The sequence below is a fragment of the Cupressus sempervirens genome, chromosome 1 (genome assembly GCF_028749045.1).
Source record: "Cupressus sempervirens isolate cs-2001-9-10 chromosome 1, ASM2874904v1, whole genome shotgun sequence".
Classification (NCBI taxonomy): domain Eukaryota; kingdom Viridiplantae; phylum Streptophyta; class Pinopsida; order Cupressales; family Cupressaceae; genus Cupressus; species Cupressus sempervirens.
In genome coordinates this window covers 491,839,794-491,856,843 of record NC_143118.1, presented here as the reverse complement: position 1 = coordinate 491,856,843, position 17,050 = coordinate 491,839,794, and positions in this window count along the sequence as shown.

The window sequence follows — 17,050 nt, the reverse complement described above, 5'->3', positions numbered from 1 at the left end:
CAAGAAAAAATGATTTTCTTTTCTTGAAAGAACTTACTAAAGTTCTCCTTTTCTTTTGCTGATAGAGATTGAGCAACATGAATGATTTTGGGAGATTGTTTTGTGCCCAAGTTGATAGGTTGCATGGGTTTGATAAGAACCTAAAATCTATCCTAAAAATAACTTGGAAGACTACCAAACACCTAATCCTCAGGTGCTTTGAAGAGGTTTTCACCCTTAGATACATCTTTATTTTTACTTTTTTGTGATTTAGACACTGCCACAAAGTGGTTTTTGCCATCTGCACAATTTTTTTCTTTTGATTTTATGATTGAGGTACTTGATATCTATTTTTGTCATGTTAACCATGGGTTTTGCTAGTGGAATACATCCCATGTTCAATGACATTGAGGTAGCAAGCGATCTCATAGGCATTTTGGAAAGATGGTTGATGAGTCTAAAATTTTTTGTTATGTTTAAGATACTTTGTGATACTCCGTTTATCCTTGTTTTAACACTTATAAGACTATGTTTGATAAACCTTTGATGATTTATGGGGTAGAAAAACTATGTCATCTTTTGCCTAAATTATATCTAATATGCAGTATTTCATATAAATATCCAAATGTGCATTCTTATGCTTGAATTTAGTTTGATGGATGTTTATTTGCAAATATGTCATATCATAACTAACCTGATGATAAGGATTAAAGGATGAGTGGAAGAATCCAAAAGTTGGTTGCCGATAGCATTCAAGGAGAAACGAGCATCAAGGAACAACCACGAAAAGGAAGTTATAACCACTCCAAGAAACATGGTAGCGAACAAGGAGGAGCTTTTATGAGCCATTGCCTTCTTTGCATTTACATTTTAACAAGCAGATGCTGAGACTTCATTGCTCCCTCCTCAATTTTGTTATCCTTCCTTTTCGCTTTCAGTTGTTCTCCTATATTCTCTCCTGTAGACTTAACTTAGGATAGTTACTTTTTTGTTATGTAATAAAGAGTAGATTCCCTATATATGTCAGGATCGACTCCTATGTGTGAATTTTTGGTTTTTAATAAGTTTTATCGAGTAAGAGAGAACACTGATTCACAGTTTGTTACAGTTGTGCTTTACAATTTTGAATCATTTAATGACTGATTAATGAAATGAATTAGTTCTCTTTAGCTTCTATCTTGCGTTGGTAGATTAGAGAAGCCAACCAAGGGGGCCCACTTGGAAGGTGGATTAGATTAGGATAAAATATATTCATTTTACTAGCATTAGCAGTATTTTAAGTAAGACATAGCTAGTTAATTCCTTCCTGTAGCATAACACTTCATGAATGTTCCTGCAACATCTGCAAGAACAGTCTAGTGGATGAGTCAAGATGGAATCTTTGTTATCTTGTCATTGTGTTTTCAATATTCATAGATTCAATATTTTTCTTTCCAAATCAGTAGTATAGTTTCCTTCCTTTGCATTTTTACTTTCCTGCAGCACAAGCATAATGACTCATCAAGATACCTAGTGCACATATTGTGCTGACCATTTCAAGTATACGTCCTTGGGTTGACAATCTAAATGCACCTCATGGTAGGGGAAAAGTAGTCCTTAGCTTGAATAGATTTTTCCTAAGCCAGGCCTAGCGCATGACTATGGAACACCTATTGTGAGGTGGTTCATTTTTGGCACCATTGTCGGGGATGGTGTGAAGCTAGGAGCATTTTTGAGTCATAGTTTTTAGATTAAGTTCTTTTTACCAGTGTGAAAATTTTAGTTGCATGCATCAGAGAGGAAGAGGATGAGATGAATATGGCAGATTTCTTCCACAAGGATTTGTTAATTTGAATGAAGAATTTGAAGAAGAAGTTGAGTTGTCCTTTGAAGATGCAAGTCCTATTTTCCCCATAGTATCATCATCAAGAGCTGAATCCCTAGATATATCTGGTCTCCAACCTTTCACTAAAATATTGACCAGTCTTCTTGATAACACTACCTTGAATCCAACAGTTGTTAATCATCCAGTGCCTAACATTCCTTTTCAGCAACAACCTCATAATCCAGTCTCACCAGTCATGGCACAACCCAATTTTCCATTTCCACTTCCAAGTCTCATAACCAATGCAAATCTCAAGAATATACCTCCCACTACTCATTCGAAGTTCTATGGCCTTGCAATTGAAGACCCTGATACCTTCTTGTTTGAGTTTGACATCCTTTTTCGTAGTTTTGACTACAACACTGATGCCCATAAGATTAAATTATTTCCAGCCACATTGAAAGAATTAGCTTTACGATGGTTCATGGGCTTAGGAGCCAATGTAGCTGTAAATTGGGATGAAATGCAAGCCTTGTTTTTGAAAAAATATAAAGAATATTGCAAAGCATCTGGCACAAGAGGAGATGATATCTTTAGGATATCACAGAAGGAGGAAGAGACATTAGAAGACTATGTTTCTCAATTTTTATATACACTACAAAAGAATCCTCAGCACACATTGTCTGAAGATTCCCAAAAACTAGTCTTTCTAAGAGGAGTGAATGAAGACTGTTTGGAAGCATTGGACCTGATGGCCGATGGAGATATATATCAAGCTCAATGGGATGACCTCAAAAAGATATGTCAGAACTACTCAAGGTCAACCATGAAGAAAGGTCGAGGACCCCGTTCTATGGTTACAAAAGGAATTAGTCAAGACATTTCAAAACTTGAAATATCCAATTTGTTGTTAGATTTCAAACAAGACATCATTAATGATGTCGCTACATAGTTGGATACAATGAATGCAAAGAAGAAGCAAGAAAAGGCTGAGTTACAACTAGTTGATTACTTTCCTCATTGCCGAAAGCAAAAGAAGGATTGCTACTGTAAATTGGTTGCAAGCATTGAGAACCAACATCTTCCAATTGGATATGTAAAGATAGATGGGGATGATGAGCAAGTATTCTTTATTGCTCAACGCCGACCATGGGCTCAACATCAAGGTATGCCTCAAGACCCCTTGCAAAATTCAAATTCATATGGTAATCAATGGCAAAACTACAATACCCAAGTTCCTCCACAAAACCAACCCAATTGGAATAATGCTGGGCAAAATAACCCACAACAGTCTCAATGGTCTCAAAATTCCCAACAACCTTGGCCTAACCAGCAGAATAACCAATGGCCCCAGAACCAGCAGAACCAATGGCAACCACCCCAAGGGAATTGGCAATCTCCAAACCAATGGAAGGGATCTCAACAATGGCCTAACCAAAATACTGGTGCTCCACAATTACCCCCTCTAGCTCAACAACCTGCTTTAATGCCACCACCTGCAAATAGTGGACCTCAAAAGCAAACACAGCTACCTGCATAGCCTCAGCCAAATCCAAATAGTCAACCACAACAGCCCATGTATAGTGCTGATACCCAACAGTACTCTGCTTATGCCCTAGATGTTGCAGATATACATTTGAGATCTAGAATGACTTTACCAGCACCAAAGCCACCTCTTATAACTGAAGTATCAGACTCTCCTACAGCATCAGAACCTTTGGTTGATGAACCTGTTGACCCAACTAATGTTACCATACCAATACCAGTTCAACCAGTAGTAGAGTCTCCTTTTCCAGACCAACTAATACAAAAGGAACCTAAACAAAGCAAGGAACAACCCTTTGACATTATTAATCAGTTAAAGAATATGCATGTCCAAATACCTTTGTTTCAAGCTATTAAGGACATTCCTACTTATGGAAAAGCTATAAGGGAAGCTTGTCTAAAGAAACCTGGAAGGAAGAAGAAGGATCCTACCACAGTTCATGTTGTTGGACACTTAGCTAATATCATGTTAGGAAGAGTGATTTCACCAAAATATTCTGACCCAAGGAGTCCAGTAGTAAGTGTCAGAATAAATGATCAATTTGTTAAAAATGACTTAATAGATATGGGAGCTACTATAAATGTGATGACTAAAGAAACCATGAAGAATTTACAAACAGAAGGATTAAGGCCCACACCAACTATTCTGCAGCTTGCAGATAGTTCTACTGTCATTCCTGATGGAATGATAGAAAATATTGTTGTGACCTTAGATTCCCTAAAATATCCTGCGGGCTTCATGATTTTGTCCCCTAAAGTAAACCTATTTGGCTATCCTATCATTCTAGGTAGACCATGGTTGGCCATAGCTGATGCAAACATAAATTGCAGATAAGGAAATATGACCATATCAAATGGCCAAGCAACCAAGCAATTTGATCTATATCCTCCTACACAACCATTACCAGATTTGAGTACATCTTTTTGGCCAGATTTAGGAGATGAAGAAGAAGAGATAAATTCCATAGTACAACTTATGATGTTACATAGGCAATCTTTTCTAAAGTTGCAAGAAGAAGATTTAGTAATCCAGAGCATCCTTACCAACACTTGTGTGGTAGGAAAAGATGTGTCTAAAAGCTTTGTATTAGAATTGATTACATATGAGGAGTGTGATACAAGTTGTACTTTACTTAAGGAACCTAAAAATATTTGTTCACTACTTCCCTATGAATTAGAAGGAAGCCCAATCTCTGAAATTGCTATGGTAGAATCCACTATTCCTGTTGAACTGAGTAAAGGCCATAAACTGCATGTTAACCCCAAATTGACATTTGTACAGATGGAACAATTAAAAGAATTGTTTCAGAAGCATGAGAATACTTTTGCTTGGGATTATGGTGATATGAAAGGATTAAGCCCTACACTATGTACCCATAGGATATCCATTAATGAAGGTTGTCTACCACTTCATCAACCTCAGAGGAGGATAAATCCACGCCTCAAAGAAATAGTCAAAACAGAATTGTAGAAACTGCTTGATGCTGGCTTTATCTATCCTATATCTGATAGTAAATGGGTATCACCGTTGGTTATAGTACCTAAGAAAGGAGGAAAATGGAGAATTTGTGTAGATTATAGGGAGTTGAATAAGGCTACTAAAAAAGATCATTTTCCTTTACCCTTCATAGATCAAGTTTTGGATACACTAGCTGGAAAGAAGTACTTCTCCTTTTTAGATGGATACAGTGGCTATAATCAAATCAGTATTGCTCTTGAAGACCAAGACAAAACTACATTTACCTATCCATGGGGTACTTTTGCATACTCTATTTTACCATTTGGTCTTTGTAACGCTCCTACAACATTTCAATGGGCTATAATTAGTATTTTTGCTGATATATCACATGATTGTATGGAAATCTATATGGATGAATTTACAAAATTTGGAGTTTCTTTTGAAGAAGCAATGATAAATCTTGAAAAAGTTTTGGTAAGATGTCAAGAACATAATTTGGCACTAAATAGTGAAAAGTGTTTCATGCTCATGCAAGAGGGTGTGGTACTCGGTCATTTCATATCTACTACAGGTATACAAGTAGACCCAACTAAAATTGAGGTAATTCAAACATTACCCATACCCACTACATTAAAAGATATCAGATCTTTTCTGGGACATGCTGGATATTATAGGCATTTTATAAAAGACTTCAGTAAAATAGCCAGTCCCTTGTACAAGTTGCTCACCAAAGAAGTTGAATTTGATTGGACACCTGAGTGTGATAAAGCTTTCCTGTAGCTTAAGCAACTTTTGACCACAACCCCAATTTTACAAGGCCCTAATTGGAACCTACCTTTTCACATATATACAGATGCTTCTGATTATGCCATAGGTGCAGTTTTAGCACAAAAACACTCAAATCTTGAAAATGCCATTTATTATATCAGTAAGAGTCTTCATGGCCCAGAACTAAATTACACAGTGACTAAAAAAGAATTGTTAGCAGTAGTCTATGCTCTAAATAAATTTTGGCATTACATCACAAGTTATCCTATCTATGTTCATACTGATCATGTAGCAATCAAATATCTCATAAACAAACCTGCTATAACTGGTAGGTTAGCAAGATGGTTACTATTGCTACAAGAATTTGACATAACCATAGTGGATAAGCCTGGAAAAAAAAATGTCGTAGCTGACTATTTGTCAAGAATCAATCATCATGATATTGATACTACTCTGGTAGATGATGCATTTCCAGATGAACATTTGTTTCATATTACTGTTAAAGTTCCATGGTATGCAGATATTGCTAACTACATTGCAGCTAATAAGACACCAGCGCATTTTTCTTATAAGGAGAGAAAGCTGCTCATACAGAAAAGCTTCCATTTCTCATGGATAGACAATTTTCTATTCTATACTAGACTTGATCAAGTTATGCGCAGATGTGTAAGAGAAGATGAGACATATGATATTTTGCATGCATGTCATAATGAGCCCTGTGGAGGACATTTTGCAGCCACAAGAACAGCTTTCAAAATCTTAGCCACTGGTTACTATTGGCCTACCCTTCATAAAGATGCTATCAATTATACAAGGAAGTGTGACCAATGCCAAAGAATGGGTCGCCCAACCAAAAAAGATGAAATGCCTCTGAATCCTCAAGTGGTGTTAACACCATTTGACAAATGGGGAATGGACTTCATCGGTCCTATTGATCCTCCATCCAATGGGAAGTCTTATATTCTAGTTTGTACTGACTACCTAACCAAATGGGTTGAGGTTAAGGCTATGAAGCATGCTCGTGATGAAAAAGTTGTCAAATTCCTGTATGAAGAGATTTTTACATGCTATGGAGTTCCTAAAAAATTGGTTACTGATCAAGGTACACAGTTTACTTCCAACCTGATTTCAGAGTTGATGAAATAGTATAACATCAGGCATCATAGATCTAGTCCTTATCATCCACAAGCCAATGGACAAGCAAAAGTTACCAACCGTGAGCTAGAAAATATTCTAACTAAAACAGTCCATTTGCATCATCGAGATTGGACCAGTCGGTTATAAGAAGCTGCTTGGGCTTATAGAACAACTTGGAAAACCACTACTGGATTCACACCATTTGAGCTTTTGTATGAGAAAGTGGCAATGCTTCCAATTGAATTGAACATAAGACTTTAAGAACAACCTTGACCTTAGATATTGATCTTCCTGCAGCAGAAAGAGAACGCCTCATGCATCTTAATTCTTTGGATGAAATGCGCAAGACCACTTTAGAACACACTAAACTAGTGTAAAAATAGAGAAAACACTGGCATGATTCTCATATCCTCAACAAACAATTCAAAGCTGGTGATTGGGCATTATTGTATGATTCCCACTTTAAGGATATGCCAAAGAAGCTGCAGACGTGATGGTTAGGACCATATCAAATCATCCATGTCTTTGACAATGGAACAATTCAACTAACCACAATTGATGATGTGCATTTCAAAATGCTGATCAATGGTCATCGACTTAAGCTTTACAAACAACCTCAAACAAAAGTTGAATTCATGCAATTGTTCAAACAATCGGATCCAACAACAACTCAAGTATCTCTTCCTGCAGCAGAAGGTGAAAACCTTCTGCCTGCTCCTCTTCAACATTAATTCTAATTTGTATGTCCATAATAATAAATTTATGTTTGCATAAAGTCCATTTTCTTTTCATGATATTTCTTTCCATTCATATCTTAATCTTCCATCCACCCACCCCACTCCATTTCTTAATCTTCCATCCACTCACTTTCTACATAATTAAGTTTTTGTGTTTTCAATTAAATCTGCACATGCTGATGGATGCTGCCATTTACATTATTTTTGCCACCTTTTTTTTGGAGCATGTGACAATCCACTTGGCAGGTATAAATGTTTTCAAACTATTATTCATTTATAAGTTTGCAGATTTTGTTAATTATATATAATACTGCATAGTCTCTATAATTACGACGTATTCCAGTCCCTCATCCATACTAGTCTGACAAGTGAGGACACTTGTCATAAAATTAGCACGGGGCAGGGGAGTGTCATACTATCCAATGACATGCCTGATTAACTGTGATGATTTTCTAAAATCTTGGCATTACCCCTTATTAATGAGAACTTTTTGCCGTAAGTATGCCATGTCAAGTGTTGTACTCCCACTTTCTGAATAAATTTTTTTTTTCCTTGTTCGTGCCAAATTTTCCATGCTAAGCCATGATGTGACCCATTTAAAATTTTTTGGCATTTGAACCATGTTTTCGGGTGATTTCCACGCAAATTCATGATTTACTTTAACCTAAAGTTTAATTATGACACATAACAATTGGTTATGGCAATTAATGTTCCCAAAAAGAAGTGGTGAAGTGTCTGAGAAATAACACAGAGTCTTGAAGTTTGCATTCAGAAAGGGAGAGAGAAACAGAGTAGCAGAAGAAGTATCAAGAAATGGGAGGAGGTTTACACAGAAGAGAGCCGGTTGAGCACATTTTGTTGCTCTCTGACGTAGAAGTAGTAAGAAGATTCAATGCATGTGGGTGGTTAGGTTATTGTTTAAATTTAACAGTATATGATGAAGAAGCAGTTGTAGAATTCACCAGGAAATTTGATGAAGGTGAAGCTTCTGTGTGGGGTTTGACAGTAATTGCAATAGAAGAACGAATTGCAGAAGTAACAAGGTTACCTTCTGTTGGAGAGCATTATCTGAGCTCGCATGATGCTAGGTCAGCAAGGGCCCAGTTCACTATGCCACATGACCCTCAATTGGATGTTACAAAGCAAGGGTGCAAGAGATTGTCTTTGCTGCCTCCATACCCTAAGCTAGCAATGCATGTCATCAGGTATTTTGCTTGTGAAGGAAAATTTTCTCACTTACATGCACACCATTTTAAGTTGCTTAGTTGTATAAGGCACAATATTGCTGTGAATCTTCCAAATTTTTTGTATAATATGCTCTATATTAGTGCGAAAGAGACTCAAAAAGGGAAAGATAATTCTGTCACTCACCATGCCTTGATTAAGTTGTTAATAGAAAGGTCTCTTAGGAATGTATCCCCTTTGACATGGGATGACTTTGTAAAATTTAAAACCCTACAACCTCAAGTTGACCTTAGTGAATGGTAGGGTGAAGAAAATGTAGTTCCCAGTAGTGAGCTTGTAGAACAAAATATTGAGGGAGCTGAAACAGAAAACACACAAGGGATTGAACTAGAATTCACTTCCATTCAAGAGAATGTGCCTCCACCTAAACAGGACATCCCTAAACCCACTACTAGTAAAGCTAAAAGGAAATGGAAGTCACCAAAAGAAACCACTGCTCAACAAAAACCTAGTCCTACAATTAAGCAACAGAAGAAAACAAAGAAGGTTCCTGCAACAACTAATCCTACAGTAGTGACACCGAAACAAAAAAGTAGGCAAAAGACAGTAGTACAAGAAGAGACTCCTTTGCAGAGAAGCCCTAGAATGAGAGGGCTGATTTTTAAAGATCCTATATTGTCTAAAGCACCTACTCCAAAGTCTCCTGTGCAGATAATTTTTGACCATTCTTCCCTTAACACTGAGATTACAGAAGCTTCTGGTAATCGTATTACAACATGTGAGCAAGAAATTAACAAAACCTTAATGGATTTACCAGGTGTTTCAAGCCATGAGAATGAAGTAGTTCCTGAATGTCATGATTTGAATACTGCCTTAGTCCCATATAAGTCAACATAGATCAATAGTTTGGCAGAACATCTATGGTGGGAATAGAAAAAGAAAAAGGATTATGAAGAGGATAATAGTGCCGTCACCTTGCAAAAACTCCTTTTCCAATTATATGGACAACATTTATTTTCTGAAGCACTATGGAAAGAGGAGAAGAAAAGAATGAGCAAGATCATAACATCACAAAATGAGGAGATTGAAGAATTGAAAGAACAACTAGAAAGACAGAAATAGCGCATGGAACATGCACTTAAATTAGCTAATCAAGCTCTTGCTTGCAGACCACCTCTTTAAGTATATGCTTTTTGTTTGAAAGAACAATATCTTTTGTTTTAGTTGATGTTAACCCTCAGAAATGTAAATGCAGAATTCAAAACCACACAAGAGTTTTATGGGCTGTATCAAACCTTACCACCATGGCAGCAAAATCCATTGTGTGAGTTGTATATTCATAATTTTGTCATTCCTGCAGAAACTGAGTGGAATCCTTTGCTCTATATAGGAGATGTGCATTTGAAAGCTTTTATGTCATGGATGTCTAATGAGGCAAATCATGATAGACAACTGGTTAATTACAAAGATGAGGAGAGAACAAAACCTTTACCCTTGAGGGTAGAAAGTAAACAACCAAATGAAATGCTTCAAGACTGGTTTACATTAACCTATGGGAAGAGTAATCCAAAAGTTAGAAAGAAGGTATTTGCTGCTAGATCCAAAGTGTATGCCGAATATGAAAACTTTCCCTACTTTTCATTCCAGAGAGCTATGACCGGAGTAAGAAGTAGATGGGCATGGTTACCTGATTCTCTCAAGAAATCAGAGCTGCACAGTCCTATTAATTTGGAAGCAGTGCTATATAGAGTTCCAAAATATTTAGAACTGGGAAAGCAACTAAGGCCAGAGCTATGGTGTCCTTTGACCATAAAACCTCCAATGCTTTTATGGCCCCTGTATGATATTGATGTTGAAAAACTTGATAAGTTGCAGGAAGACCACAGGTGAGAAGTATGGGAAAGGACTAGAGGATTCTATTACACCTTCAAGAGTAGCAGAAAGGGAAAGACAGAAGTTGGGGAGCCCAGATCTTTGACAAAGAAGTGTAATGCTTAAGGACAAGCATTAGTTTAGTAGCGGGCAGATGATGAGTCTAAAAAATGCTTTTATTTTGTTATGTTTAAGATACTTTGTGATACTCCGTTTATCCTTGTTTTAACACTTATAAGCCTATGTTTGATAAACCTTTGATGATTTATGGGGTAGAAAAACTATGTCATCTTTTGCCTAAATTATATCTAATATGGAGTATTTCATATAAATATCCAAATGTGCGTTCTTATGCTTGAATTTAGTTTGATGGATGTTTATTTGCAAATATGTCTTATATCATAACTAACCTAATGATAAGGATTAAAGGATGAGCGAAAGAATCCAGAAGTTGGTTGCCGACAGCATTCAAGGAGAAATGAGCATCAAGGAACAACCAAAAAAAGGAAGTTATAACCACTCCAAAAAACATGGTAGCGAATAAGGAGGAGCTTTTATGAGCCATTGCCTTCTCTACATTTACGTTGTAACAAGCAGATGCTGAGACTTCATTGCTCCCTCCTCAATTTTGTTATCCTTCCTTTCTGCTTTCAGTTGTTCTCCTGTATTCTCTCCTGTAGACTTAACTTAGGAGAGTTACTTTTCTATTATGTAATAAAGAGTAGATTCTCTATATATGTCAGGATCGACTCCTGTGTGTGAAGTTTTGGTTTTTAATAAGTTTTATCGAGTAAGAGAGAACACTGATTCTTAGTTTGTTGCAGTTGTGCTTTACAATTTTGAATCATGTAATGAATGATTAATGAAATGAATTAGTTCTCTTTAGCTTCTATCCCGTGTTGGTAGATTAGAGAATCCAACCAAGGGGTCCCACTTGGAAGGTGGATTAGATTAGGATAGAAGAGATTCATTTTACTAGCATTAGCAGTATTTTAAGTAAGACGTAGCTAGCTAATTCCTTCCTGTAGCATCACACTTCATGAACGTTCCTGCAACATCTGCAAGAACAGTCTAGTGGATGAGTCAAGATGGAATCTCTATTATCTTTTCATTATGTTTTCAACATTCATAGATTCAATATTTTCCTTTCCATAGCAGTAGTGTAGTTTCCTTCCTTTGCATTTTTACTTTCCTGCAGCACAAGCATAATGACTCATCAAGGTACCTAGTGCACATACTGTGCCAACCATTTCAAGTATACATCCTTGGGTTGAAAATCTAAATGCACCTCATGGTAGGGAAAAAGTAGTCCTTAGCTTGAATAGATTATTCCTAAGCCAGGCCTAGCGCATGAATATGGAACACCTATTGTGAGGCAGTTCAATGGTAGTGTAGGTCTTTGATGTTGAACAAACCAATTGGTGCAAGAGCACCTAATCCTAGAGGTTACTATGAGATGTATAAGGTTTTTGATTCATTTAAAGATAATTATATGATGTATTGATTCATTTTGAATCCATTTGTAAATGTATTGTCAGGAAATGTAGGCATGTGCACACAATATTGCTCAAGTTGTCAAATAGGTCATATTTAGGTCTACATGATCAAATTGTATAAAAGGCCTATGAAATGGTAAATGAATTATAAGAGGTCTTAAATATTATCTTTTTGTATGTATAGAGAGGTTTGATAAAGTTTTAAAGTCATTTTGTCAAAAATGTAAAAAGTGGCATAAAAAAGTTGTAAAATGCAACATTGAGAAAGTTGCTAACATTGCAAAAAAAAAGGTGTAAAAGGGTAGATGGTTGGTGTAGAAGTTGGTTATGAAGTTAAAAACTACCAAATACCTTATAAATGCCATTGTATGGTTGAACCAAATCATAGATTTTGAAGGAGGAAATATTTTGATACATTTCTGGTGCATTCTATTATTGTTTTTGATTAGATAAACAGGTTTTATAGGGACCCTGAAACCCAAGAGTTAAAACATTAACAAGGCTAATAATAAGCGTGAAAAGCCCAGCCAAAAAAGTTCCAGATCAAAGGCTGAAAATAAGCACAAGGCCCAGATGACAAACAAAAGCCAAAGAAAAGGCCAGGAATAGAAACAACATGAAATGACTAGGGCAGAAGCCCTTACAAAAAGCCAAAAAAAAAAGGCACAGAAAGGAACAAAAGAACAGGTAGAGGATTAGTCCTCGTTCTTTCTATCTAGGTCTTGCATGACCTGAGCTACCTCATAGGCCATCTTGTTCTCCTCCACCTCTTGCTAGAGCGGCCTTTGATCCTCCTGGTCCTGACCATTATTGATGTTGTTCTTTGCTGTATCGACCCCCATTTTGGCTTCTTCCTTGTCTTTTCCATCCTCATCATCCTTCATAACTTTGTCTTTGATCTAGCCCGTTAAGGATATGATGTTGCTATTAATGGAGCTTAGCATCAAAATCATCTGATTTGAGAGATTATGATTGTTGATTTTGAGGGTGTTTATCCTTCTCTCCACCAAACTAAGCCTCTCACCATTGTCATCTCTTTTATTAGAGTCCGCTCCATTCCTATTATTATCCATATGACCCACCTGCTCTTTGACCTCCTCTAACTCATTGAAAAGCCACTTGATTGATCTAAAGTTGTCAATCATGCTATTGTGGGCATTGTTCAAGAGATTTAGTCTGATTTCCCTAGCTTTGTTTGAAATAGCCACAATAGCTGAGTCAATGACTTCTTTAAGCCTCATCTCTTCTTGGTTATCCACAAGGACCTATGGGATCATGACCTCTCTAAAAATGCCCCTTTTCGAGGTCTTGACTTTAAAGTTTTTCCAAGCTTTCCTCCTGTTATTTACCTGCATCTCCCCACCCTCAGCCTTAGAATCCAAATTTTGTTCCTCTGGTTGTGCATGAATATGGATAGGTGAAAGAGGCAGCGAAGACATGTCCCAATCTTGCTGCATAATCTCCTCCTCCAGATCCTCCCTCCTGCATTTCTCCCCTCCATGATCCTCCTGCATTTCCATTTCCTCCTCTTTCATCTCCACATCCTCCTCCTCATCCCTATCATCCTTCACATCTTTCACAAGATGCTTCTGCCCATGATCCCTAGGACTTTTTCTACTAGGGGTGATGGAGGAAGGCAAGTTCTTGACCTGTTGGGTGGCTTTTTTATCAGCGGATGAAATCACGTCATCCTCAAAGCTAAAGCTTTGAATGTCATCCGAGTCTAAAGAGTAGCTGAAGCTACTAGAGGTCACATTCTCAGTTTGAGGGGGATCCTTGCTTATAGTCTAAGCCTTAAAATGCTCATAAATAAGCAACAGGAGCCCCTCATGCAACGCGAGGTTATCAGAGAGCTTCTTTTTGAAACTAACCACTGCCTTGCTCAAAGAAGTTAACAAGTAAAAAGGAAAATATATTTTACGAATACATCGAAAATGATTGAAGAGAACAAAGTGGTGGGTACGAGCCCTATCAAACCTAGGGTTCAAAGTAATATACTCTATAATAGCTCTTAAAACATACCTCTAGAGTTTCTTCATGGTGTCAGGAACATAGTACGTGTCAATCTTCTTCTGGGCTTTCAATTCCTTCTCATCCTTAACAAAATCTCGCACAACATTAGCCGAGAGCTTCTTGTCCCTGAAAAACTTAGCAAAAGTCGAAATCACCTCCTCATTGATCATGAAAGAAACCCCATTCTCCTTCACTCTGCCATTCTTCCATGAACTAATCATACTATTGGTCACCTCCTGATCAAAGCCATGCAATTTTTTTATGTATCTAGTAATCCTGCCCAAATCTAGTTGCTCCCAAACTTTGTCCCTGCTCTTCCATTTCTCAATTTTGTGCACTGGCTCCTTTCTACACCTTTTTTCAACCATATTTGCACTCTGTGAACCCTCAATTCTCATATGTACCTTGCATTGCAATAGATTGGATCCTCCATGACTAAGAAAAATGCAGAAAGAATTAACCCTTCTGTTGCTCCTATTGTAAGTGTAATAAATGACCCACAAAGAATGTCGACTAGTTTGTAATAAAGTGCAGCAATTACAATTTCCATGCTAACTTTTTGGGAAGCACCCTTTCCCCTTAATCCATTCATACTCATAATTGCAAGTTGATCTTCTTTGTACTTCCTTGGATCTTGTCTAGATAGATCATCATAGTTTGGCTTGCGCCGACCCCAATATTTGCAAACTTGTCAGTGACTGAATTATCTTCCCAAAAATTATGAGTGATGTGGACTCTACTAAATTTGGCAAGAGTCTCACGAGTCTCATCAATAAGATTCACAATAGACCATGATGGCTAAGAGTTGCCATTAATACATTTTATTATATTGTTCGAGTGCCCTTCAAGCCAAAGATTAGTGACACCAATTTCAAAAGCCATTTTGATAGTATTACACGTAGCATTCACTTCCGCGAAGTGGTTGGTTTGATAACCTAGCGGGAGGGAAAAAGTTGCAATCCCATCTCCATTTTCATTCCTTATTATGCCTCCACTTCTTGAAGAGCCAGGATTTCCCTTGGATGCTCCATCAAAGTTGGCTTTATGCCATCCTTCCAGGGGGAGAATCCATTTGGCTTCCTATCTTTTCATCTTTCTATCTTTTGCCTTCTCTTTTTTTCTGCCACCTAATTCAATATCTCCCCCTTTCCTTACTAAATAGTTTTCCTTTATGTTTGCAAAAAAATTCTTTCCTATCACTTTAGCCAGCTCCTCTTTATCTCTGAAGATTTTGTTATTTCTCTCCTTCTAGATGCTCCAATAGAAATAAGACAGGATCTAGGAACTTAATTCCTGAAGTTGAGACCCATTGAATAAACACTTCCATTGACAGAAGAGGTCCATGAGGTTAAAAGGCACACACCAACTGAATCCCAAGTCCTGGTTGAGGGAAACCCAAACCTCCCTGGAGAAAGAGAAATGAATGAAAAAATGATTGCTAGTCTCTATCTAATCTTTACATAACTCACATCTGCTAGGCATAATATGACCTCTTTTTATGAGGTTATCCTGGGTAAGGATTTTTTCCTGTAGAGCCAGCCAATAGAACATATTAATTTTTGGAATGAGGCCAAGAATCCAAGCCCTCAACTAGGGAGGAATCTCTTTTAATCTCCAAAGGGCCGAGTACCCAGAGGCAACAATATATTGCCCATTAGCATTATCTCCCTAGACCAACTCATCCCTATTGTTATTTAGGGCCATAGAGTTAACAATAATCATAATAGAATTAAGATCTTTAGAGATGATGAAAAGGTCTATCCATCCCTGGTCATTCCTATAGTTACTAACTTTCTGCCCAAAATGGTTGATGCAGTCATTCATCCAGACCTCATAGATGGGGTTGTTCATAAGGGGCCCTAAATGAGCTAGCTATCATACCAGAATTGGTTATCCTCCCCATTTCCTAGTTTTCAAGAAACTCTAGAATTAGCCAAGTCCTTGGCTTTTAAAAAACCATTCCAAATAGCAGATCCTCTTGGGATATCTTCACTGAAGAGGGTAAACTATTTAGAGGGTTTCTTAATATACTTGTTTTCCAAAATGTCTCTCCATTCCCTTGTGCTGCTGAAGATATGCCATATTTTCTTAGCCAAAAGAGCCTTGTTAAGGTGAGTTAGCTTCCTGATGCCTAGACCCCCGTATTTGTTTGGGAGGCAGACTTTTTCCCAGGTAACAAGAGGATACCTTTTATTCTTTTCAGCCCCCATCCATAAGAAGTCTCTCTAAATTTTTTCCATTCTCTTAGCAAATTTCACAAGGATCATAAAGAGGCTCAAAGCATAGACAGACAAGTTTTGAAGGGTGGATTTAACTAGTTGGCATTTTCTAGCTTGGCTAAGAGAGGCCCCTTTCCAGCCAACTGGCTTCTTACTAAATCTATCCATAATGCCATTCCAAAAAGAATAAGAAGGATTTGTTCCCAAAGGAAGCCTAAGATAGGTAGAAGGAAGCTTCCCCACACTGCATCCCAGGATTCTAGAGATTTTCTTCTGTCTGTCCTTAGGGGTGTTGATAAAGAAAATAGAGCTCTTATCCCAGTTGATGAGCTGCCCTGACTCTTTGGAGTAGATATCCAAGATGTCCTTCATAGCCTTAGCCTCCTTATCATAAGCCTCCCCTCCCATAATGGTATCATCAAAAAATTGCTAATGAGAAAAAGGGGCACTTTTAGAAGAAGGTTTAAAACCTTTGATTCTCCCTTCCTTCTTATACTGCTCAATAAGTCCGCCTAAACATTCTGCCAAGATAATGAAGAGAATAGGCAAAAGAGGATCCCCCTGACAAAGGCCATGAGAGGGTTTGAAAAAATTGGAGGGGGATCCATTCACTAAAACTAGAAGAGAAGAAGTAGACACCAACTGAGATATTAGCTTACAAGTTTTGTCATCAAACCCAAAAGCCTTGAGCACTCTATCTAGGAAAGACTAGTCGACCTTGTCATAGGCTTTAGAAAGGTCTAGTTTAAGTAGCATACCTTCTCTTTTTCACACTTCCATGGAGTGAATCACTTCATGCACCATCATTATGGAGTCTAAAATTTTTTTGCCCAGGG